Below are 26,780 nucleotides of genomic sequence, written 5' to 3' on the forward strand. Positions count from 1 at the left end.
TTCTCAAGAGAGTTGTTTACAGCAACGACGACGGCGTGCTCGGGTTTGCAACCATTAAGAACGTATTTATGTATCATCCCAGGAGGGATAAGTCTTCAAAGAAGGGGAGTGTACGTGGTCGTTGGGAAGAAGAAGTTACAAGGTGTCTTAACGACGATGACGAAAGGACGACGGGGGAGAACAAAGAAGATGGCTGACACCAAAGCCTAGCCCTACTGTGAGAGATGCTTGTGAGGTGGTACCAGATAGATGATGCGTACTGCAGTTTCGGCTGAACGTATGTCTGATACGCAAGTTTTTTAATACCGGGCGATGCAGACTTCCGATTGCGACGCAAAAATACAAGTGCGCGCGAGGCGTTTGCGCATATTGTTTAAATGTGAGTAACCCATGATAATGACGATGTCAGTGCTGTAACGCAGTGATTTGGGCTTGTTGGTAAGACTTGTTGTTGGTTGGGCGTTGCTATCATCCCATATATCCACGGTTTAAAGAAATTAGGTCAACGTGCGAATGTTAGGACTGTGTTTTCAGCTTCTACAATATTGCAATGTCTGTGCAGACTAACCAGACCAGGCTTGTCTGACAAGCGCACGTGCAAAAAGAAACGGCAGGAACCGTTTGTTGAATGTGTGGGAGCAGTTGGTTACAACCTTCCTTTAAAGTGTGGGAAGAACTACGTGGGGCAAAGCGCAAGGTGCCTCAATGAGCGTTTAATGAAATACCGGTATAATCTAGGAGAAAAGCGGGGTGGGTTCCTTGACGCTCAGTGCATGCATTGCAAGTGCGCTGTTGTCGGGGTGCATGACGGTGACCCCTCGACGTGTGCTCCAGCATACAGAGACTGCTCCATTGTGGGAAGAGCCCGAGGTAGGATAACTGGCGAAATTATAGAAGCACAAATGATTGATAGGCTTGGGGGATATCTGTGTGTCAAAACCATCAATTGCCCTTTCCCGCAAAGAGTTATCTTACCTGCGCAATGGTGTGTAAGGAATTTTCGCAAACAGCGCATGTATGATGTACGCGAGAAAGTTGTATATATGTATGGGTCCCTTGCTCGAAATAAAGATTGTTGCAAATTAGCGCCTGTGTGTGCCACGTCTTCCTTTCGTCCTTGTCTTTTTCACGCGCTATAAGCCTCACGACGATGTCAAGTGAGCCCCTAGATACTTATAACAGTCTGTTCGTGGTATTTTAGGTGAGCTTATATGGTACGCGTAATTTGTGATGCGGCACTTACGGGAAAAGGACATACATTGGCATTTATTAAGGTTAAGAGGCATGAAGCATTTTTCACACCATAAACGATAGTCTTTACGTCTTTTTGTAGGTCAATGTAATCATCAGGGTTATGGATGGCGTTGTAGGTGACGCAGTCATCAGCAAAAAGTCGAAGTCTGGTTTTTGTGTTACAAGGCAGTTCATTGATAAAGTTAAAAAATAACAGGGGGGGTTAGCCTGCTCCCTGGGGGACACCGGATGTAACGTCAGAAAGGTGTGAGTCATGATCGCGGATGTGTATTGTACGTGTCCTTTTAAGAAATGTTCGATCCAAGTAATCAGTGACAGGGGGATTCCAAGAATGGATAATGTGGCAAGTAGGTGATTGTGGGGGACGCGGTAGAAGGCCTTCGAAAAGTCTAAGAAGATGGCGTGAATTTGTAGGCGATAATCCATGTGTTGCAAGATTTCATCGGTGAATTCAGAGAGCTGAGTTTCGCATAATAGTTTTCTAAAACCATGCTGGTATCAATAGAAGCTAATTGATTCATGGTAGTTCATTAGATTGGTTGCTATGATATGTTCCAGTAGTTTAGATGGGGTACTGGTTGGAAAAATTGGACGATAGTTACATGCTTTTGTTCGAACACCAGATTTATGGACAGGAATGACTTGAGCCTTTCTCCATTTGTGGGGAACTTCACCAGTACTGATTAATTGTTGGAAAAGTAAGCTAAGTATAGCGCTTGACAGGGAAATAATGTTTTTAAGTAAGTTGCTGTTGATTCTATCGCAACCAGCCGAGGATAATAATTTTAGAGCGTGTATTAGCCCAGCTATTCTAGTCAGCGTTAATTTCGATATCGGGCATTGTGGTCGGCGAGTGGTGCCGGAATTCGGTAGAACTAAAGTTTATAGCAGAAGAAAATACTGATTTAAAGAAGTTGTTAAAGGCTGTAGCACATCTATCAGTTTCAATTAGAACGTTGTCATCGTCTCATAGCTGGAGCTGAGATTGGCGCTTAGGCGGGGAGATAATCTGAAAGAACTTACGAGGGTTAGACTGAAGGATTGACAAGAGGTCAGTTGAAAAAAAATTGTTTTTGGAAACTTTCAATTCCTTAATGTATTCTTGGCACTTAGTTCGTACCTATCCCGAGCTCCGCGGTTATTAGTCAACCTTGCTTTGCGATAATGTCGTGTGTTCTTATTAAGTAGACGTTTTAGGTGCTGCGTAAACCACTGGTTATTTTTGTTTGTATCTATAAGGATAGTAGGAATATATATGGTTTTTAAGCTTAGCGTAGTGTTTTTATATAATTCCCATTTGGCGTTGACCGAGCGAGCAGAGTATGACTGTCGAAAATCTTCGCAGAAGAGTGCAAGTTCACGGTTAAACGCGTCAAAGTTAGCTTTCTTGTAATCAGGGATTAATTTTTGCATGTTTTTTTTTTTACTGGTAATGAAATGCCGATATGGAGTACACTGTGGTCGCTAAAGCCAGGGAGCGAAGTCACATTATTTATGTTTTCCGGGCTAGATTTTAACAAGGGATCCAGGGTGTTGTCGCCCCTAGTTGGGCATGTTATTGCTTGGTGGACGGTAAAGTCTATAGTTAACTCAAGAAATTGTCTGGGGTTCACTATAGGGTGTTTTGTTGGGTACTGAAAGCAGTGGCCAATTGATGCTGGGATGATTAAAATCCCGAACAAGGAAGATAGGTGCAGCGGGCATATCTTTTTTTATATTTTATTTAAAAATCGCAAAATGAGGGGTTACTATCAGGTGGCCGGTAAGGGATTCCAAACACTATTTTGCCAATTGTACTGCGCAGGCTTACCCACGTTAGTTCGATGTTGTCGTCTTGATTTATCGGTGATTATGGTAACCTGTCTCCAACGGCAATTACTACACCTCCACCTCGCCTATCATGCCGATCGCGTCGGTAAACTGTAATGTTTACCGACGCGATCGGCATGGTAGGCGATGGGAAGCCTACTGTTGCGAGCCAACTAGCTGAGCTGGAAACTTTTTCCTCAAGTTCTTGCTGATTAGCTCGGACCTCTGATAGCATCCCTATCACCCCGGTATGGCGTGCGTCATCTAAAGCCGAGAAGGCGGCAGTGGCGTCAAGAATCTCCTTTTCAGGAACAGCGTTTTGTTCCACATCCCCAGATAACATAAGACATTTAACAACATATATATACACTCAAAGAAATCACTAAGAATAACCAGTTGGCCTGGGAAGAGCAGCAGACAGATATTACTGGATCGCTTAACGTGCAACGGCGGGTGTTTTCCAACCTGTACAAGAAACAAGAACGGATTTCGAAGCGGCTGCATGGCTGCCGCTCCGCCCAGCCCACTGAAGCGGCCCGATGAAAGCGTCGCTCTTAAGTACGTCCGGCTGACAGGTGTCCTAGGCGATGGGAATGCCCAGACAAAGCGGGGCACGATGTACGCCCCGTCAAGGGTTGATGACGTGGTGTTTCCGCCGCAGTGTTGGCCTCTGATGTAACATGGTGATAAAGGCACAACGGTAGCTTCGTAAAAGCAATCCAAGGGCTGCCACGTGCCGAGGAACGCCAGCATCTGTACGACAAACAAGGACGGATTTTGAAGCGGCTGCACGGCTGCCGCTCCGTCCAGCCATGTTGATCCGTCCAGCCAGCTCCGTCCATGTGGATGTATGCTTTAAAAGTTACTATTTATACCATCAACGCCGCTTGAAGTAGACACCTTTAGTTTTTTAACTAGAGATGAGATGCTCGAGGCATCAATCTTTATTGGTGCCACACACCAGTAGTTCACGTCTGCGATTACGAAAACGGTTGAGTAATCCTCACATGTAAACACCAAGATATAAAAATTTCTGAAAGCAACTGAGGATTCTTCTGAAATATGGGCTTCCGTATGGTCTTGGAGTGAAATTCAGCCCGAGTATTTTCGAGGGGAATGACTGCCCAGAATTTCTTAGGGTTATCTTGTATGATGAATCGGAGGTCATGTGAAAAGAATTTGTGCTTAGCGCTACAAATATCACAGCAATATTTTTTTTTCGGACTCTTTATGTTTTAACCACGCCAATGGGGTTCCTTGCCACTTAGCAATTCTGGACAGGCGTTTATTGTTATTTTCTAATGAGCGTAGGGCCCTGTGATACCATGGTTTTGAACTATTTACCTGGAAGTAAATTAGCGGAATATGAGCGTGGGTAAGCTGCCTTAGTGTTTCCTTAATGTGTTTCCAGATTTCCTCAACAGGTCGTGAAACAAAGTTACGTTTGAACGGGCTGTAGAAATTCTCCAAATCTATGTTGATGGCAGTGAAATCAGCCTTCTTATAATTAAATATGCGCTTAGGTGTCGTAGTGCGTTTGTATAATGGTAGTTATACTGCAAGATTAGCGAGTAGATGATCACTAAAAGCAGGCATTAAAGAAACTGAAGCAATTATTTCAGGGATGGATGTGAAAATGGAGGTCAAGAACATTATTGACATGGGTGGGTTTCTAAATCATTTTCAATAAAGAAAATTCCAGAGCAAGCACTACGAAATTGTTGGACTGTTGGCAGGGTGACTTTAGGTTAGCCCAGTAAATTTCGGGGTAATTAAAATCACCAAATAAGGATATGTTAGCTTTTGGGAATTTCATAGTAATTTCGCAAAGATTTTTACAGAAATAAGAAGTGAACGTTTCTGTCCTGTCTGGTGGTCGATAACATATTCCAAATGCGTTCTTAGAATGTAAAGAGGGAACGCAGACCCATGTTATTTCAAGTGGGCTTGAAATTTCAAGTGGAAAGGCAGTAATGTTTTTTACGGCTATCAATACCCCGCCGCCCCTTCTTCCGTCCCTGTCTTTACGATAGATGCTGTAGTCAACTGGTGGTTGTCGGATTTTGTCATCAATGATATCGGAGTGGAGCGATGTTTCTGTGAGTAGTAGAATATCACAATTGCTGGTTTCTAGATGCGAGCAAACTTCGACACGTTTTATTTATTTATTCAGGTTTCCTTACAGGTTCCGTCAGGAACATTGAGTAAGGAGGCGATTGAATCAAACACTAGTATAACAGAAGCAACGCAGTATTAAACAATACAATGTGGTTACATAGGTCAAATAAAAATAAAGGTTAACGTGACACAAGTACACTATGGTTACAAAAAGGTTATGGTTTGCAAAGACGCGATAACGCAAGCATGTAGGATACATAAGGGTTGGAGACAGCATGTTCAATGCGCAGGCAATAAGCGCGCGGCAACAACTCGTATTCTTGCATATGGGTCGCAAGCCCCAAGGGTAGCGTTGGCCTGGGGCACAACTGGAAGCATCCGAAGGTCCTGGCAAAGCATGAGTTGACTGCTAACAGAACAACTTGTTTATTCTAGCATCGCAAAAGAGCGGCCGGTCATGTCGACCGAAGTGGAGAGACGGGAGAGCACGTTACTCGACGGAAGAAATCGGAGCCCCTCTCTTGGCGTCTGGGGCAGCTGCTTTTATGCTCTCGGAGTCGAGGGCAAGAAGGAACGGCTTGCGAGAGGCGCTCGTGACGGCGCCGCGCGGACACGTTGAGACTAGAAGGTGACGCATCCGCCGGGCCGGCGCCGGTCAGACCTCCTCGCTTCACAGTTGGGGAGCTCCTCTCCCCGGCTGCCGCGCTTTGACAAGCGTGGGCACCAACATGCACACACACACACACGCACACACGAAGACACGTGGCATTGAAACATGCCTGGACGCGCATGGCAGGAGGCGTTGCGGCAGCGCTGAACGGGCCAAAATGTCCGCCGCTTTGAACGAAGCCCCGGCGACCGTTGCATCCGCACAGGCTATACCGCGCGTCGTAGGCGAAACGTAACAGACCGCCCCGCCGGGAGAAGGAGATCCCAATGGTCAGGGTGACTGCATCCACTCTCCGGAGGGATGTCACTCGATGATGCTCATAACCGAAGTCGGTCGTCCCTCGGCGTTCCTTGAGCGCAGCGCACAGAGAAGGCCTCGTTCTCAGGTTCGGGTTCACACAGGACACGGCAAAGTGACTTCGGGAGAGTTGCCATTTTTGTTCTCGTTCCCAGCAAGCGTTAGAACTACGCCGAAACTCAACCGCTCAGTAAGCACGACACAACCCTCACTAAGCCATGCCAGGCTCTTTCCCCTTTTTTACTACTGCCTAGTTCCTTACAGTAGTCTAGCAGCACTCAGAACGCGTCCACAAATTGGAAAATTGCACTAGAAAGCACGTCATGACTTTGAAACACTAAACAAAAGCAATATGTTAAAAATCCTGCCTCAGGAAGAAAAAATCAGTAACAAATAACTTTGAGGCTGATTCCTACGTTAGGGGCCTCGACTTAAGCCATCGGCGTTACCGTTGAGACTCCCCTTTTTGTAACGCACCTCAAACGAATATTGTTGCAAAGCGAGGCTCCAGCGCAGGAGGCAGCCATTTGTGGAAGAGATGGTCTGCAGCCATTGGAGAGGGCAGTGATCCGTCTCGAAGCATGCGAAGCGGAGACCGCAGCGAGCGACCGTACACCAGCTCAGCTGGCGAAAACCCCGTAGCCGCATGCGGCGCGGTCCTTAATGCAAACATCACCCCAGGCAGACACAGCTCCCAGTCAGTTTGTTGTTCAAAACACAATGCTCTCAACACGCGCTTCATGACGGAGTGGAGCTTCTCAACGGAATTCGACTGTGGGTGGTACACTGAGCTGTGTAACAGCTTTACCCCGCACCTTTCGAGAAAAGCTGTCGTCAAAGCGCTAGTAAACACTGTGCCCTGATCTGACTGGATTTCCGCAGGAAAACCAACTCGCGCAAATATGGACAGTAGTGCATTGACTATCTCAACTGAGCTGAGTTCTTTAAGTGGCGCTGCTTCAGGGAACTTTGTCACTGGGCAGATCACAGTCAAAATGTGTCTGTACCCCGTGGTTGTTACCGGCAGAGGTCCCACTGTATCAATAACGAGCCGTCTAAAAGGCTCCGTAATGATAGGTACCAACTTCAACGGCGCCCTCGATTTCTCCCCTGGTTTGCCCACCCGCTGACAGGTGTCACATGTCCTCACAAGGTGTTCTGCGTCACGGAAACACCCTGGCCAATAGTACTCTTGCAAAAGACGGTCCTTAGTCTTCTTAACTCCTAGGTGTCCGGACCACGAACCCCCATGCGACAAGCGCAACAGATCCTGACGGTAGCACTGAGGCACGATCAGCTGATCGAACTCCACTCCCCTGCGGTCTAGATACTTCCGGTACAGGACCCCACCTCTTTGCACAAAACGAGCATTTTTCTTGGCGATACCTTCCTTGACATTGCAGCGTATGTTTTCTAGGCTGCCATCCTTTTTTTGCTCGGCTATCAAAGCCGACCGGCTGACTTTTAGCAACCTATTGAGTCCATCTGACGTAGGGGCGATGAGCAAATCTGCAGATAGCTCTTCTAACTTTCTCGTGTCGGGCATGTCCTCTCCAGTATCTGGTGCCTTCAACGCTACAGGCTCAATTTTATTCAGTTCGGACGTGCTCTGAATATCAGCTTGCTGCGCCTCCGACCCTTTCTCATTGTTCGACAACGTCGGCCCCGCAACTACCGCCTTTGCAGCGAGCTCCCGAACTCTCGATCTGGTTAAGGCCTGAACGCTAGCCTCACCAAACAAAAGCCCCTTCTCGCGCAGGAGGTGATCGGACCTGTTCGAAAATAGGTATGGGTACTGGGGTGGCAGCATAGATGACACTGCGGCCTCCGTCTCAAGTGCTCCGAAAGGTCCTTCAATAAGCACTTTTGCTACGGGCAGACACACGCTGTGAGCTTCCACGGCTTGCTTGATCCATGCGCACTCGCCCGTGAACATATCGGGTTTACGTAAGAGGGGTGAACTTCATCCATCGTAGCTGCGGAATCGCGAAGCACTCGGCACTCTTTCCCGTTCACGAGGAGGTCTCGCATGTAAGGCTCGATAAGCTTCATGTTCTCGTCAGTGCTGCATAATGACAAAAACACGACTTTTGTTTTTGTTTCCGGACACTGCGCCGAAAAGTGACCCGGCTTCTGGCACGTATAACACACGCGCGCTTGCCTCGTCTCGAACCGCTTTCAGCGTTCAGCTTCGGCTGCTGCCGTCTCCTTAGGTTCGGTCGGACTGCTTTCACTCGCATCCGCACTACGTGTGTTCCTCTTTGCTCTCATGGGTGTGAACTTCGGCCTCTCAAACTTGGAGCCAAATTCAACCTTTTGACCCTCCTTAGCTCCGCGAGCCCGACGCGTCACAAACTCCTCGGCTAGCTCAGCGGCTTTAGCCACCGTACTAACGTCTGGCCTATCCAAGACCCAGTACCGCACGTTCTCAGGTAACCGACTATAAAACTGGTCCAGCCCGAAACACTGCAGAACTTTCTCGTGGTCACCAAACGCTTTCTCTTTGAGCCACTCCTGCATGTTTGACATTAGCTTGTAGGCAAACTCTGTTTATGACTCACTTCTGCCTTTCTCATTTTCCCAAAACTTCCGACGGAACGCCTCCGCTGACTGCCTGTACTTTTTTAGCAGACTCGATTTCACTTTGTCGAAATTCTCTGCCTCCTCTCTCTTCAAGCGAGCGACTACGTCGGCCGCCTCGCCGGGTAACAAAGTGAGCAAGCGCTGTGGCCACGTTTCCCGAGAGAACCCCTGCTTCTCGCACGTTCGCTCAAAGTTAACCAGGAACAAACAAATGTCCTCTCCAAGCTTAAACAGCCGCATCAGGTCAGTCATTTTGAACGATACTCGTTCTCCTGCACCGTGTGCCTCACTTCCATAACGAGCGCGTTCCATCTCTACCTCGAGACGCTTCATTTCCAAAGCGTGTTGACGGTCGCGCTCTTCTTTTTCTTTCTCTTTTTGTTCTTTTCGTTCGCGCTCATCTTTCTCTTTCTGTTCTTTAGGTTCGCGCTCCTGTTTCTCTTTTTGCTCTTTAAGTTCGCGCTCGTTTCTCTTTTTGCTCTTTAAGTTCGCGCTCGTTTCTCTTTTTGCTCTTTAAGTTCGCGCTCCTGTCTTTTTGCCCTCTACTCAATGGTCTCAAGGCATTCCGACAGCTCGTCATCATCAGCTTCTAACTCAAGAATATCCCTTAGCAGTTCTGGTTTTCTGAGTTTGTCTGAGACATCCAGACCCAACTCTCTTGCAAGCTCCAGCAATTTCGGTTTGCGCAACGACTTCAAATCCATGGCTGCTCTGAATGCTGCTTTCTCTACTGCCTACTATTGTCTTGCCGCAAACTAACCCGGCAGCAACGACAACCACAATTACCAGCTCTGTTTCTGACACTAACAAAAGCCTGGCAAAACTCAGAAGAAGAAAGTCCCGCACTCACCAAACCTCGCAGCCAAGAATTCAGCGCAGTCGTTCCGCTGCAGGCAACCAGTCATCACACAGGGCTCGTTGCACTGCTCCCGTATGGTCGTTGTGTTGCTCAGCATACAGTCAACTGCATATCTTCGCTGCTGGCCTCCGTTGTCGCGATCTCACCGCTGGCAAACAGTTGTTGCAATCTCACCGCTGGCACCAGTTGTTGCAATCTCACCGCTGGCACCAGTTGTTTCATATGGGTGGCAAGCCCCAAGGGTAGCGTTGGCCTGGCGGCCTGGGGCACAACTGGAAGCATCCGAAGGTCCTGGCAAAGCATGAGTTGACTGCTAACAGAACAACTTGTTTATTCTAGCATCGCAAAAGAGCGGCCGGTCATGTCGACCGAAGTGGAGAGACGGGAGAGCACGTTACTCGACGGAAGAAATCGGAGCCCCTCTCTTGGTGTCTGGGGCAGCTGCTTTTATGCTCTCGGAGTCGAGGGCAAGAAGGAACGGCTTGCGAGAGGCGCACGTGACGGCGCCGCGCGGACACGTTGAGACTAGAAGGTGACGCATCCGCCGGGCCGGCGCCGGTCAGACCTCCTCCCTTCACAGTTGGGGAGCTCCTCTCCCCGACTGCCGCGCTTTGACAAGCGTGGGCACCAACATGCACACACACACACACACGCACACACGAAGACACGTGGCATTGAAACATGCCTGGACGCGCATGGCAGGAGGCGTTGCGGCAGCGCTGAACGGGCCAAAATGTCCGCCGCTTTGAACGAAGCCCCGGCGTCCGTTGCATCCGCGCCGGCTATACCGCGCGTCGTAGGCGAAACGTAACAGTATGCTAAAAAAAAGAACAAAATTGCGACAATACACTCCCACGTAATCACAATGAAACAGTTACAGTATTTAAGATGTATAAAGCTGATACACTTGGTTGCGGAACGATGCGTGATCGGTTGCTGAAACGATTTCGTTGGGAAGATCATTCCATAATTTTATTGCTCTGTGCAGTGTCGATGAGTTGAATGCTTGCGTGTGGCTGTAGATGCGTTTGAAAGAGTGATGTTTTTTTAATCGATTTGGCATGCGCAGGTGGGATTGGAGGGGTAGAGGTGAAAGCGCAGTTTATATACTTATGTAGCAAACAAACGATAGCCACAGAATGACGGGTGTCTAATGATTCGAGAGTATTATCAGTTTTTATTTCAGTTATGCTGAGATTATGGCTGTATTTTTGAGAGGTGAAACGAGCAGCACGGTTTTGTATCGCTTCGATCATGGAAATTATGTATTTTTGATGAGAAGACCAGGTTGATGATGCGAACTCGAGCTGAGGACGGACGTATGTTAGGTAGGCAAGTTTAGCTACATTGGTCGGGCAGTTTCCTAAATTACGACGTATGCAACCCAAAGTTCTGGAAGCCTTGTCGCAAACGGTGGTGATGTGCAAGGCCTAGAAAATATCATATGTTAGATGCACGCCTAGGTACTTATATGATGGAACTTGGGATACAGGTATAGCATCTAAGGCATATGTAAAGTTAGAATTATTGCGTTTGCGACTGAAGGTTATGAGCCTGCATTTGGATAGGTTAAGGGACATAAGCCACCCGCCGTGGTTGTTCAGTGGCTATGGTGTTGGGCTGCTGAGCACGAGGTCGCGGGATCGAATCCCGGCCACGGCGGCCGCATTTAGATGGGGGCGAAATGCGAAAACACCCGTGTGCTTAGATTTAGGAGCACGTTAAAGAACCCCAGGTGGTCGAAATTTGCGGCGTCCTCCACTACGGCGTGCCTCATAATCAGAAAGTGGTTTTGGCACGTAAAACCCCATAATTTAATTTTTTTAAGGGACATAAGCCAGATTTTGCACCAATGGGAAATAATGTTAAGGTCATTTTGCAGAGCGATATGGTCTTCAAGATACGTAATTGTACGATATATGATAAAATATCCGCAAATAAGCGCATGCATGATGATATGTTAAGCTGTAGGTCATTGATATAGAACAAAAATAAAAGGGACCCTAGAACACTGCCCTGAGGAACACTGGAATATACATGGCAGCGGGGGGAGGAAAAGTTGCTAACCACTGTGTACTGTTGACGGAGAAAAAGGAAATTCCGGATCCAAGTAAGTCAGTCTAGTTTAAGGGAGTTTTGGAAGTAAACTGCGAATATTCGTGAAAGACATCAAAATCTGCGCTTCAGCATTACGGACGCTTGGATTGTGAGGTGGATGACAATCTGACGAGACTGCCGTCCTTTGAAACTGCTATCTAGACAATTGAATAACGCTGTCAGTGTCAGCGCACTAAGTGAGCACGGTATGCTCTATCCACAGTCTATCAACGGCTTGCTTAAACGGCACATTTCTGCACTTATTTATGCACTCTGAAGGCGTCGATGTTAACTCTCAAAAACATTGTTTTGCACCTAGTTGAAAATGCACTGTTCGTGGTGCAAAAAGGAGGCTTTGCAGTATATTCACATGGTGGCTACAACAAAAAAAGCTCATGAAGCAGACGTCTCCGATGAACACAAAAAAAAAATTCACAGGCGAAACTTAAGATCAAGGCGATCAAGGCAGAAAGCTGGGCTAGTTGGTGTGTCATTATTACGCAAAGGACTAGCGCAAATAACAGGGACACAGACAGAGAAGACGACAGGACGAGCGCTCGTCCTGTCGTCTTTAATATGTGTTCTTTAATATGTGTTTATCTACGGGATTTTTCCCTCAAACTATGCATACAGCAAAAGTAACAGTTGTATATAAAAAAGGTAATAGAAATGACATGGCCAACTACCGACCTATATCAGTTCTGCCTGTATTTCCCAAAGGTTTGGAGAAAACAATTCTGAAACGCCTGACCTCTTTCACTGACCGCTTCAACTCGATCAGTTCTGCACAGCATGGTTTTCGGAGAAACAAGTCTACAGAGCTCGCACTACTGGCCCGAAAGAAATTCATTCTAGAAAATTTCGAGTACAGAAATATGGTACTTGGGCTATTTTTAGACTTTTCAAAAGCCTTCGACCTCATTAATCATGATATTCTGCTTCAAAAACTAGATCGCTATGGCATAAGAGGTATGGCGCACACATTAATCAAGTCGTGCTTACTATACCGTACTCAACTTGTAGTCATTGAAGGAAACATTCCTCAATAAAATCTATTAAAACAGGTGTACCTCAGGGAAGCATCCTGGGACCGTTTCTGTACATACTTTATATTAATGAGATTGTCCACATCGAGGAAACAGCCCATTATATAATCTATGCTGACGATACGAGTTTATTCTTTTCAGGCAAATCGTGTGCCGATTTGGGTAGACGAGTGAATAGCGCACTGTCTGAAATTAATGCATTGGCTCAAATGAATTCCCTAAAACTAAACATTATTAAAACAAAGGCTGTTTTATTTCACTCCCGCCACCACATATGTCCAGTTACCCAACATTTCTTTCAATAACTCTAAAATTGAAGTTGTAAAAGCTTCAAATCACTGGGAGCATATTTTTCACAACACGTGACATGTGACGATCACGTGAACTACATTACTAATAAACTATCCAGGACAACCGGCATTATGCGCCGTTACTGCTACTATTTTCCTACCTCTGTTAACATACTCATATATAACTCCTTGTTCTCTTCCCTATTGAATTCCGCGTTTCTTGTATGGTCAACCACATCAGCTTCAAACATTAGCGAACTTTCCGTCCTGCAAAAAAGTGCTCTACGCTTAGCCTGTAAAGTCCCATATCGCTACCACAGTGCAGAATTGTTTAAGAAGCACCACATCGTTCAGGTCCCATCAATGTATGATTACAAACTATGCCGTTTATATAAACTGGGTTTCCTGAAAAATAATGATGCCATGACAAACCTAGCAAGGCTAGAGAAAAACTTCCTTGCTTATAATGTGCGCCATCCTGAAGTGTGGTACGTCGCCAAATGTAGAACCAATCACGGAAACCAAATGTTAAAATTTCAATTGCCTACACTTCTAAACCAGATAATAAAATAAGATTGCCATATCTAGTACATCACCAAAATAACGGCGTTTAATATTTGTATAATGATGTGATACGATGATTTTCTATTTCTTTGACTACTGTATTATCCCCTTTTAAAGTCACGTTTTATAACTCCTATAAGTGTTTTCCTCTTAGTAGGTTGTACTCCCTTAGCCGCACGCTTTTATGCTTCCCCGTGTGATAGGGGGTCAGGGCTCCTCAAGCTGGTTTTACAGCTTTTACCTGTCCTCCTCGTAACTTTTTCTTGCTGCGGAATAAAAAAATTCAATTCAATTCAATTCAATTCAAATTTCGGCGCGGAATATTCACAAAGCCACAAATAAAGGAACACGTGGTGTATGCCCATGCCCTTTTAGCCCGTGGTGACCTTGCTGACTGTGCGTCTGAAATCTACAAAAGGATGAATACCTTCTCACTCGTCCAACTTTCTGTCCTGTATTAAAGATCACTAGGCTCGTTCTGCACTAGCCCTAAAGCGGACAATATTTATCATAATCTCTCACCCAAAATGTTTTTATTGGTTCAAACGCCATATTGCAGCACTCGCCTTTCTACTTGCCGCAAGGAGAAGGCGCCAGTGAAGGTGTGGACATCCTGCTGCTTAAAACCTTGGCACCAGCTCTTGGCTTCAGGTGAGAACTGCTTTCTTCTGTGAGCCTAAGGTCTTCTACGTAACTGTCAGCAGTGGTCAGGCGAAAATGTTTCTTGTCTTTCACAATCGAAAATTGTGTACCAGATGTGTGTCCCGTCTGCCTTTCTGTGTGTCCTAATTCCTTTTAGTCTGCGTCTATATGTCGCGCTGAACACAGAACCTTACTAAGCAGATAAGTGAACCCCTACGGCTGAATTTCATACAGCAATAACACAATGGCTTCAGCTAGCTTCTCCATAGATGTAATCAGTGTTGCTAGCCTTTTGTGAGCGTGCCTCTAAACTGAGATAAATAATTCATTAAATGTTCGCGAAATATAGCATCAAGATCACTAAAATTTTTATAAAGCTGGCGAGTCAACTTTGAATAACGTACACGCTTTGAAACTCGGTGTTATAAGCTAAAATGACATAACCTAATCAACCAAAGTGCGTCTGTGCAGGTGAGAAATTACCGAGCAATTTAGCAGCAGTGTGTAGCAGACTAATTTTAGTTTTATATTATTGATACGAACAGGAACCCCTATGCACAAACGTATATGTTTTACATAGGGAGAGCTAGTGGTAATCGCGCAGGCTGGTAGAATGTCACAGCTCCAGGAAGGAGTCTACCACTTCCTGATCGTCTCCCTCTTGCGCGCACGGTCCAGTCAAAATGCAATGTAACAATATTGTTACAGAGTAACGGATGACGGTCAAACATATCCAACTATTCTGGGCACGTACCAACTCGTGCCCCAAGCTGCCGCGGCGCGAAGCTACGCGTTTTCAGTTTAATGAGCGGTGTTCTCGCGAATAATATAACGGCAGAAGTCGATTACTGAAAGCGGCAGGTAACAGACAGGATGTAGAAGACAAGGCACACGACAAAAATGCAGTCATTATGTTGCGCAGCCAGAATTTTGTTCGCAGCGCATATAAAAGTTCAGCAATGGAAGCCTACGGAAACTGCGAAAAATTTTATAGTGTTTGCCTGAGCTCGTTGGTTGCACACAGCACAAATTGTTTCCAGCAGAACGTACTGACACGGGTCGAAAGGGACGACAATACACAATGTGTCCTCACCCCTTTTTGTCAGTGTCAGTGTATTCTGATGCAAACCATTTGTAAAAAATTGTACTCGAGTTCCTCGACAAAGAGGTCACTGTGGTAAAACTACCCCGGCTATCGTTATAGCCAGTGTGTAGCCCAAAGACTCAGCTTTCGATTGATGCCCGTCTTGACAATCCACAGATAGCGTACACTATTCCTGAAAAACAATTTTTGAAACAGAATGGTGTAAGTGCATGCGGTATCTTGTTAAATCAAAGCGCATCATTGCTGAATCCTTGGAAGCAGTGAGTCATTTAATCGCACGCATCTATCAACGCACGTCATGCAAGTAGCGGTTGCAAGCCGTGCCTCATGATCTTTCTTTTAAACCAAATAAGAATTAGATTCAAAGCCTCCCACCACAGGAGAGGAACAGATAACTCAAGCTTTCGTTTCGGTTCTGGTTTCACTTTTTCACTGTTGCTCTTCAAATATTATGTAGTGTGTTTTTCGCTTTACTAAATTAAAAAAAAATAGATCACCTGTGGCAGGTAGCCCGATTCCTACTTATGAATTGGATTACTTGATGAGGCACGCATTACTCAACAAGCACCAAATGTTTAATTGACTAGCGAAATTTCACTAAGTAGGTGTTTACAAGTTTTTTTCACCATATTGTAACGGAAAGTTAAGGGAGTCCAGATACAACTATTTATTGTGGGCTAACTTGTGCCCTGGGGGTAAATAAAAAGCACTGCCGCGTTCTAAACGGGGGATCAGGAAGGCCTTCTTCTTCTTCTCTCGAGCGTCGCGTCACCTCGTCTTCTTCTTGTAGACGCCGACAATGGCCACCTGCGATGCGGGTGCGTGCGGCGAAAACACGTGCCATTATTTCGTCTTTTCTTCCAATCGTCCTCTGCCGTTGTCCTCTTGAGGGGGGCGCACGAACCTGCGCGCGTTGTTTAACTATGTTTCGGCCTTGTATCATTATCCCCCCTCCAAAATGCATCGTCCCGATGCGTAAAGCAACAAAATTCTTCACAAGCTGTTGTCCATACTAAAGTGGTAGATGGCGCAGAATAGATGTTTGGTCGAATATTCACTCCCTGACATAATATGGCTTCAGTCTGACCACATGTACAGTTTCTGTGCGACGCCGGCATCGTGATGAGCTCACTTGTCCTTCTGGCGTAACTTCGTAGTTCAGGGGACTGATGCGGCGAAGTACTCGGTAAGGGCCGAAATAACGGCGCAAAAGCTTTTGTGGTAGCTTCGCTAAATAGGATACCGGTAAGCTATCGCAGGAGATGAAAAATCTGATTAAGAAACACCAATGTATGAAAGCCTCTAACACTGCAGCTAGAGTAGAACTGGCAAAACTTTCCAAGTCAATCGATAAGCGTAAGATCGCTGACATAAGGAAGTATAATATGGATAGAATCAAGCATGCACTCAGGAACGGAGGAAGCTGAAAAGCAGTGAAGAAGAAACTAGGAATAAGCAAGAATAAGATGTGCGCGTTAAGAGACAATGCCGCAAATATCGTTGCTAATATGGATAAGATAGTTCAAGTGGCTGAGCAGTTATTTGAGATTCATATAGTACCAGTGGCACCCACGACGATAGTGGAAGAGGGAAAAGTCTATAGGAATTTGACATCGCATAAGTAACGCCGGAAGAAGTAAAGAAAGCCTTGGGAGCTATGCAAAGGGGGAAGACAGCTGGGGAGAATCAGGTAACAGCAGATTTTTTGAAGGATGGTGGGCAGATTGTTCTAGAAAATTTGGCCACCGTGTATACGCAATTTCTCTTGACCTCGAGCGTACCAGAATCTTGGAAGAACGCCAACATAATCTTAATCCACAAGAAACGGGACGCCAAAGACTTGAAAAATTATAGCCCGAGCAGCTTACTGTCCGTTGCCTACAAAGTATTTACTAAGGTAATCGCAAATAGAATCAAGAACACCTTAAACTTCGTTCAACCAAAGGACCAGGCAGGATTTCGTAAAGGCTACTCAACAATAGACCATATTCACACTGTTGTTACGTGAGGAACGACACAGATGAATGTGGAAATTTAGAGGCTATTTAGACTGGAGCCAGACCACCAGGACAGCATTCGCTCGCGCCAAGGTCCCAGATACACTTGAACTTGAACTTTGAACTTTATTTGTATCTATACAACGTACAGATAGCAGGGGCACAGACAAAAAGCCATAAAATCGGCTTGACTAGGTCTGTGTCCCTTATTGGTTTCTTTGGCATCACGTAGCTAGCAATGCGTGCACAAGTACAAGATGAACAATAAAAAATATAAACAATATGTGGATAAATGGGACTATTTATACAAAGTTACTTCGCACTGCGGCGAAAAAATTGACATGAATCCAGATATAGTATTGTCATACAAGTTACGAAAAACACGAACAGGAAAACAGCAAAATGCAGACATTATGAATCCCTTTTCATTTACGGGTAACATTCACAGAAATACCAAACTAAATAGGTCACTGTGCAATTACAGCTTAGAACATGCATACATCAGAACAAAACACAAAGAAAAACACTAAGCATTCACGTGAATGCCAATATGAGTGGCAAGTTTGGCCACCCAATTGAAGTGATAATAAGTAGGGTGATTAATGAAAAGAGTTAAGTAGAGATGGTAGTTCATGGCGCAGCATTTGATTCCCGTAGTTAGTTCTTCATCGTCATTGTCGCGGGGGCTTGTCTCTTGTGCATCTCTCAATGATATCGCAATACTATCAATCAGGTGGTAGAGAAATGTGCGGAATATAACCAACCCTTATATAGAGCTTTCATTGATTACGAGAACGCGTTTGATTTAGTCAAAACCTCAGCAGTCATGCAGGCATTACGGAATCAGGGTTAGACGAGCCGTATGTAAATATATTGAAAGTTATTACGATATCACCGAGAGATGCTCAAGAGACGAGCCGGCGCGAGAACGACAATGAAGTTGGTCTGTGCCCTTGGCGCGAGCGAGTGTTGGCCTGGCTGTCTGGCTCCAGTGTAAATAGCCTGTAAATAGCCTCTTTCGTCTGTCTTTCCACACGTAACATTCTGGTGGAGGTTAGCGATCGCCGTCCTCGCCACGGAACTCCGAAGTGGTCGGTACATCGAGCTTGTGGCCATGCCTTCCGGTGACGACGTCGCCTCTGCAACGGCTTCGGCTTGTCTGACTGCTCCAATATTCACGGTTGCTCAACATCGCGACCCTGGTTTGTTCTCTGTCCTGGAGGGACAGGACGTTGACGAATGGATCAAGCTGTATGAAAACGCCAGTGCTAATAACAGGTGGGACACAACAATTACGTTCGCCAATGTCATCTTTTATCTCGGCGGCACCCCACGCCTGTGGCGCCAAACGCATGACGACGAGATCACCAGTTGGGGCAGTTTCAAAGAAAAGCTACGGGAACTGTTCGGCTACCACATTGGCAGCAAGTTTGCCGCTAGAAAGGCTCTCGCATCACGCGTTCAGACATCTACAGAGCCGTACGTTTCATACATCCTCGACGTCCTCGCTCTATGCCGCAAAGCTGACGATGCTGTGTCTGAAGTAGATAAAGTGGCACATGTGCTAAAAGACATCTCCGACGACGATTTCAATTTGCTTGTTTTCGACAACGTCTCGACTATCGACGCCATCATAAAAGAATGCCGTCGCCTTGAACAAGCTAAGAGTCGCCGTATCCCACAGCACATCACGCGTATACCCAACACTGCTGCTACGTCGACATGTGAGCGTCGACCGCGTCAGACCACCACCTGTGACGACGTAACCTGTATTGTTGGCCGTGAGCTCGAGGCCGCCTCTTCACCACCTTTCTCCGCGACGCCTCCCGATCCGCCAGCAACCACGATTGCGATGATTCAGGCTGTCGTCAGACAGGAGTTTGAGAACATGGGTCTGAACTCCGTGCGTTCCCCGTCTCAACTCAGCGTTCCCCAGTCCTCTAGCGGCCCTCCTCGTCCCCGGCAGTCCTTTTCTGCCACATCTCACCGCCACCCCTCCGAATGGCGTACCCATGATGACAGGCCGATCTGCTTCCGCTGCTGTCGCATCGCCCACGTCGCTCATCATTGCCTCAACCGATGGCCACCACCTCCTCGGGCATACGCCGCAGCTCATTCCCGCACATTTGGACCTTCTGTTCCCTATGCCACCCGCCATGAACCCACTGCCGAAAATTCCCCTGCTCCGAACCTTCGCTACATCCGCTCGCCCTCACTTCGACGCCATCAGTCTCGTTCGGCCCAACCCCGTCGCTTCTCTTCGCCGCCTATCTCCTCCCGGATCCAGCCGGAAAACTGGGCACTGCAGCTTCTGGAGGTGAAGCTGCGTTGTCGACCCTGCCCTCACATCCTCTGCTCACGTTACCTACGAACCAAAACCTTCCTGACGTTGATGTTGACGGCTATCCTATCACTGCACTCATCGATACAGGAGCACATCTTTCTATTATGAGTGCTGCATTCCGACGACGACTAAAACGCGCCTTACCTCAGCGTCGGCACGCGTCGTCCGCGTTGCGGATGGCGGTACTGTGCCTATCTTCGGCATGTGTACGTACACGTGTGAGCAGCGCAGGCCGCCACACTCCTGTCCTGTTCACCGTGATTGCTCATTGCTCCCACGACCTAATTCTCGGCCCCGATTTTCTGTCCGCGCGCTCTTATCTTATTGACTGCTCTGCCATTACTTTTCACCTTGAGTTGCCTATTCTCGCAGAACCTTCTGACGCACCCCAGTGCCGCTTACGTCCCACCGGCTTTCTTCGCCTCCCGCTAAAGTCAATAGCCTATATTGAACTGTTGTCTTCCCCACCAGTTGCTGATTGCTAGTACCTCGTCACTCCTCTGCCCGATATTCCACTGCACTATGACGTTACCTTGCCTGACAGTATACTTACTATTACTGCGAACCGCACTCGCATGCCTATCTTTAACTTGGCATTGGAAAAGCAAATTCTACCGCAAGGTATTTGCCTTGCCAACGTTGATTGTCGAGGCAACCATCACGTGGCAGTGTTATCAACCGATGGTTCTTGCAAGCTTAGCAGGCCCATCGCGTCAGCTTCGGGCGCCGATCCCAACATAAAGAAAATGGTTGCGACGGGCCTTTCCTCTGCGCAGGCTGAATACCTTTGCCAAGTATTATCGTCCTACCGAGATATTTTCCACTTCGGCGATCGCCCTTTAGGCCACACGCTCGCGGTCAAGCTTCGGATTCTTACTGGCGATGCTGCGCCTACTCACCGACAACCGTATCGAGTTTCTGCGTCGGAAGGTCGAGTGAACAGAAGGCTAGATAAAAACATCATTGAGCCTCATTGAGTCCCTGGGCGTCACCAGTGGTGCTGGTTAAGATGAAAGACGGCACGTGGCGCTTCTGTGTAGAGTACGGTCGTCTGAACAACATTACTAAGAAGGACGTCTATCCGCTCCCACGTATAAACGATGCCCTTGACAGCCTCCACCGTTCCAGCTATTTCTCTTCTATGTATTTTCGTTCTTGATACTGGCAGATTGCTGTTCACGATATGGACAGAGAAAAAACCGCGTTCATCACACCTGATCTCCTATACCAATATAAAGTAATGCCGTTTGGATACTGCAATGCCCCTACCCCCTTTGAGCTTATGATGGACTCCTCGCTCAAAGGCTTCAAATGGTTCAGATGTCTCTGCTACCTCGACGACGTTATCGTCTTCTCGCCAACGTTCAACACTCACCTTGAGCGTCTAACATCTACACTTGATGTATTTCGAAAGGCGAAGCTGCAACTTAACTCGTCCAAATGTAGTTTTGGCCACCGCCAAATTACTCTACTGGGACATCTCGTTGACGCTTCTGGAGTACAGCATGATGCCGGCAAAACTCGCGCTGTCCGAGACTTTCCGGTTGTGAAGACAGCCACAGACGTTCGATGTTTTGTAGGGCTACGCTCGTACTTTCGTCGTTTTGTTCACGATTTTGCGGCAATTGCTAGACCCCTCACTAACCTTTTGAACTAAGGCGTACAATTCTCCTAAGGTACTTCTGACACCGCCGCCTTCTCTCATCTCATCACTCTTCTAACCTCATCACCCATTCCCGCCCACTTTGACCCTGATGCCCCTACAGAATTACGTACAGATGCCAACTGTCATGGTGTACGTGCCGTCTTAGCCCAACGTCAGCGTGGCCAGGATCGCGTTGTTGCTTATGCAAGCCGCCTCCTAGCACCATCGGAGCGCAACTATTCCATTACGGAACGAGAATGCCTTGCTGTTGTCTGGGCAGTTGCGAAGTTCCGTCCTTACTTTTCGGTCGCCCTTTTTCCTAAGTCACTGACCGTAATACTCTCTGCTGGCTCTCATCGCTAAAAGATCCTACAGGCCGGCTTGGTCGATGGGCTTTGAGGCTCCAGGAATTGTCATATTCCGTGGTGTACAAGTCTGGCCACCTGAACCTAGACACTAAAGGCTTGTCGCGTTACCCTGTTGACGACTCTGACTCCTCCAATATTGCCAAGGCTTCTTGCGTATTCTCTGAAGCACAGCTGCTTCATTTCTTTGACGAGCAACGTCGTGACGCCTACATCAGAGCACTCATCGACCGTTTTGTACATTCTGCGGCCGATGCTACTCTACGCCTCTTCGTCCTCCGCGACGGCACTCTGTACCGTCGTAACCTTCATCCGGACGGCTCTGAGCTCATGGTTGTAGTACCTAAACACCTCCGCTCCACCGTTCTAAAAGAGCTTCACGACGCACCAACGGCAGGACACCTCGGCGTATCTCGAACCTATGACCGTGTACGTCGCAGTTTTTTCTAGCCGGGCCTTGTCCGTTCCGTACGAGGTTACGTCGAAGCTTGTGAACTTTGCCAACGACGCAAGAAGCCTTTCCAGCTCCCCGGTGGTTAGGTGCAGCCGCTCGACATCCCTGCCGAGCCCTTCCATCGTGCCGGCTTAGACCTTCTCGGCCCATTTCCGTAATCTACATCAGGAAACAAGTGGGTTGCAGTTACGACGGACTACGCGACCCGCTACACTGTAAAAAATTTCGTCATTACACGGACGATTTCCGTCATTATACGGAAGAATTGCAGGTAAAAATACGGTAAGTATGTCATATTTCAAAAACACGGCAGAAGCTCCCGTTGATATACGGAAAGTGTTCTCCTTTTAAGCTTTAGGGACATTCACTGTAATAACCCTTACAAAAAATTGTTGAAAGGTTATTGAAATATCATTGTTCAATGCCAAAAATGACCTTGAAAGATCATTGGCGAATTGTTCAAACATCAGTGAGGAAATTGTTGACAAGTGTTGACAAGTGTGACAAGTTTGAAAGATCATTGGCATATCGTGGAAACTATGGTGTATTTCACTGTTGAAAGCCCATTGAAGCATTGTTGTAGATGTGTTGTTTGTTAATGTTGAAAGCCCATTGAGGTATTGTTGAAATGTGTTGTTTGTCAATGTTGAAAGCCCATTGAAGCATTGTTGAAGGTCAAAATTGAAAGCCCATTGACGTATTGTTGAAATGTGTTATTTGTCAATGTTGAAAGCCCATTGAAGCATTGTTGCAGATGTGCTGAGTCTCAAAATTGAAAGCCCATGGAGGTATTGTTGAAATGTGTTGTTCGTCAATATTGAAAGCCCATGGAAGAATTGTTGCAGATCTGTTGAACAACACAAATTTCGTTGAAAGTCCTTTATGCCCCACTGGGTATTTAGCAGTTTAAACCTGCACTTTCATTAAAATACTGCTGAGCTATGTTGCATATAATTACGTCTGATGTCACAGTGGTATGTTTGCTGTGAGAGCATAGGGATAAAATTTAAATAAAGGCGTTTTGTATCGCGGGCCTCTGTCACCCTGGGCTTAAAAGCATGCTCCTAGATTGCCTGTAATAAACCATATTGTAAAACTGCTAACAGTACTGCTATGCCACTTTTTTCAATTGTCAGAGTGAATGGTCCTCCAAAAAATCAAGAGTGCTGAACTCATGCAGACAAAAACCATTTTTCTAGGTGACCCGCCGTGGTTGCTCAGTGGCTATGGTGTTGGGCTGCTGAGCACGAGGTCGCGGGATCGAATCCCGGCCACGGCGGCCGCATTTCGATGGGGGCGAAATGCGAAAACACCAGTGTGCTTAGATTTAGGTGCACGTTAAAGAACCCCAGGTGGTCGAAATTTCCGGAGCCCCCCACTACGGCGTGCCTCATAATCAGAAAGTGGTTTTGGCACGTAAAACCCCATAATTCTTTTTTTTTTATTTTTCTAGGTGAACTGTTTATTTGTAACCAAACATCTGTGTAAATGTACAACCATTTGTAGTTTGAGAACATCAGAAACTTCTTAAAAACTATTGCATAGTACAAACTTCCTGCAGCTTGACACCATAACAAAATTGAATACTGAAGATGTCTGTGTGGCCCTCAAGTAAAACACATTTCCCAAAAGAAATAAATTCAAAATAAATAAGTACCTAAATAAATAAATATACAAGCAGACTGACATGACTGTAAATAAGAACACTCAAAAAAGGTACTTGCTTTCTCTATTAGGTAGCCAGTGGTACTATAACCATGGCACGATTTGCTTGAGTATAGGTGGGGTTCTTCTAAAGGGGAGAGGGTGTGAGGCGGGAGGGTGCGGAAACGAGGGAAGGTGTGTTAACGTGTCGAATTGAGAGTAAAGGAACGTTGTGCACAAGGTTGAAGCCGGGGTCACCTCCCCCCCCTCCACCCCTACCCCCCCGTCTGTCAACTCTCACGTGTTAGCTGGCGTGTCAAGGGCGTCTGACACGCCGGCTGAAAAAGAGAAAAAAAGGGGGGGTTGGGGGTGGGGGATACGCTAAGAAATCAGAGTAAGTGTTGTTGCCTATAGCTTGAAGTTTAGCATAGCGAATAGATTCTAAAGCTCCCTTTGAAACGTTTATGCCTATTGGTTGCAATGTCTTGAACTTTTGGATGAGGTATGATTCTCTTTATTTTCTTTGTCGTTCAGAACAGAAATTTGACTGTAAGATGTAGAGTTTAAGTTCATCAAAGTTATGACCTGGTTGGTTCAAATGCCCGGCGACTGCTTTGGGAAGCTCTTTAGCTGTGTCCGCGCGATGTCCGTTTAATCTGACGTTCATTGATTGTCCTGTTTCACCGATATATTGTTTCTTGCAGAAGGAACATTCAAGCATATAAATCACATTTGAACTTGTACAAGTCAAGCTAGATTTGACTTCATGTGTATAACTATTTGCAGTGCTTTTAATTTTAATGTCACTTTGAAGGTGCCTGCAGGTTTTGCACATAGGGCGACAACATGCTTTTATTACGGGGGAATGCTGTTGGCTGACTTTCGCGTGCAATAACATGTCTTTAATGTTCCTGTTTCGGCGATAGGTAACCCTAGGTACATCCGGTAACGCTTTTCGCAGACGCTCGTTACTTGATAATATTGGGTGGTATTAGGATGTTGTTTATGTTTGGGAGTGCATTACAATATTTTGTTATAAAGGCCGGCGGTCTGTCAGATTGTAGTGTGGGCTGTCTCTTCGCCAATTCGGATTGTCTTTCCAATCTTGACGCGACATCATAAGCTCTATCGAGAGCAACTTGGGGATAGTGCCTTTCTGCTAGCGTTGTTTTAAGGTCATTTAGGTGGTGGATATAATCGTAGTCTTCGCTGCAGATTCTTCTTATAGGTTTCGCTTGTACGACAAAAATTCTTTGCTTGCATTGTCGCAAGCAAAGCAACTCTACATCTTACAGTCAAATTTCCGTTCTAAACGACAAAGAAAATACAGAGAATCATACCCCATCCATAAGTTCAAGACATTGCAACCAATAGGCATAAACGTTTCAAAGGGAGCTTTAGAATCTATTCGCAATGCTAAACTTCAAGCCATAGGCAACAACACTTAGTTTGATTTCTTAGCGTATCCCCCACCCGGCGTTTCAGCCGGCGTGTCAGACGCCCTTGACACCCCAGCTAACACGCGTGAGTTGACAGACTGGGGGGGGGGGGGGGGAGGGGGGGGAGGTGACCCCGGCTTCGACCTTGTGCACAGCGTTCCTTTACTCTCAATTCGACACGTTAACACACCTTCCCTCGTTTCCGCACCCTCCCGCCTCACACCCTCTCCCCTTTAGAAGAACCCCACCTATATATGCTGTGGCGAGGAAAGAGTTTGTCGCCTTGAAGACAAGTCCACTTGTCGAAACGTTGGCTCCTGCATTCACGTTGTTCACGTTTTGATGTCACATTAGAAACTTATGACGATCTCTGCAGAAACTCATTGTTCACTTTCATAAGGGTTATCGCTGTTAGAAAGACATTATCATCTTACCTAATATGGCATGATAGCAACCTTGAACTTTCATGGGCATGTGTCTACAACAATACGATAAAAGCAGTTTTTGGCATTCGTTACAAACCACCTGATAAACAGCAAGCTTTCCTTGATTTGCTGTCCAAATCCTTAGCAAACATTAAACACAAGCTGCCAAATGCACCGCTTTTGCTTTTCGGAGATCTTAATTAACGGGTGGCTGAGCGAACTTGTCGACCGCTTGCGCACCGCTGCCTAACTATATAAAGCACAAAAATCACATTCGCACTTGTTCAAGTAAGGCTAGATTTGACTTCGTGTGTATAACAATTTGCTGTGGGTCTTCTAAAAATATTTTCCGTTGAATAATGATATGGCGGCATGTCAAAAGGAAGTGTTCCTGAAATTCATTCTCATTGCTTAAAGGGCACAAGGGCGGTATAGGCAGACCATACCTGTGGAGGTAAAAGTTCAGTCGGGAGAAACTTTTTTATCTAGCACTGCTGCTTGACGTAACTGCAGTGCTAGGGGTCACTGATTACCCATGAGTGAAAGTCAACGCCAAGCGCACGGCTTATTTGTAACAAAAGCACGCCGTCAGCAAAATGACACATTTTGTTATGTGACTCCATTTTTAGCAGCGTTCCAACACAGTAGACTGCCAAACTGGCTAAATTCGAACCGACAAAACGCACGCTAAGCGCACTCCTCATAGGCTCGGAATCATGGAATGGTGAACAAGCCCTTTTAAGCCTCCTCTCACCTCACGTCCTGTTGAGCATACCATGGTACTGGCAGCGTTCGCCATTCTCAAAGGTCTTACGGATAGCGGCAAGTGATAAAATCACTTGCCGCTAAAGCCGGACAGGCCGCCATTGGAACATGAACCTGGCAACGTTTAACGCTAGAACGTTATCTAGTGAGGCGAGTCTAGCAGTGCTATTGGAGGAATTAGAGGGCAGTAAATGGGATATAATAGGTCTCAGTGAAGTTAGGAGGCCAAAAGAAGCAATACAGTGCTAAAGAGCGGGCACGTCCTGTGCTACCGGGGCTTAGCGGAGAGACGAGAACTAGGAGTCGGATTCCTGATTAATAAGAACATAGCTGGTAACATACATGAACTCTATAGCATTAACGAGAGG

At 46.4% G+C, this 26,780-nt stretch overlaps 1 long non-coding RNA gene across 1 annotated transcript in view; it reads left to right on the forward strand.

Annotated features, from left to right (window-relative positions):
- LOC140213271 (uncharacterized) overlaps window positions 1–14,223 on the forward strand; it is a 72,562-nt gene extending 58,339 nt beyond the window's left edge. Inside the window, exon 3 of the long non-coding RNA XR_011890230.1 lies at window positions 14,147–14,223. This is a non-coding gene — a long non-coding RNA (uncharacterized lncRNA). The remainder of the gene's footprint in view (window positions 1–14,146) is intronic.
- Window positions 14,224–26,780: the final 12,557 nt, after the last annotated feature.

Source organism: Dermacentor andersoni, chromosome 9, assembly GCF_023375885.2.
Source record: "Dermacentor andersoni chromosome 9, qqDerAnde1_hic_scaffold, whole genome shotgun sequence".
NCBI lineage: Eukaryota > Metazoa > Arthropoda > Arachnida > Ixodida > Ixodidae > Dermacentor > Dermacentor andersoni.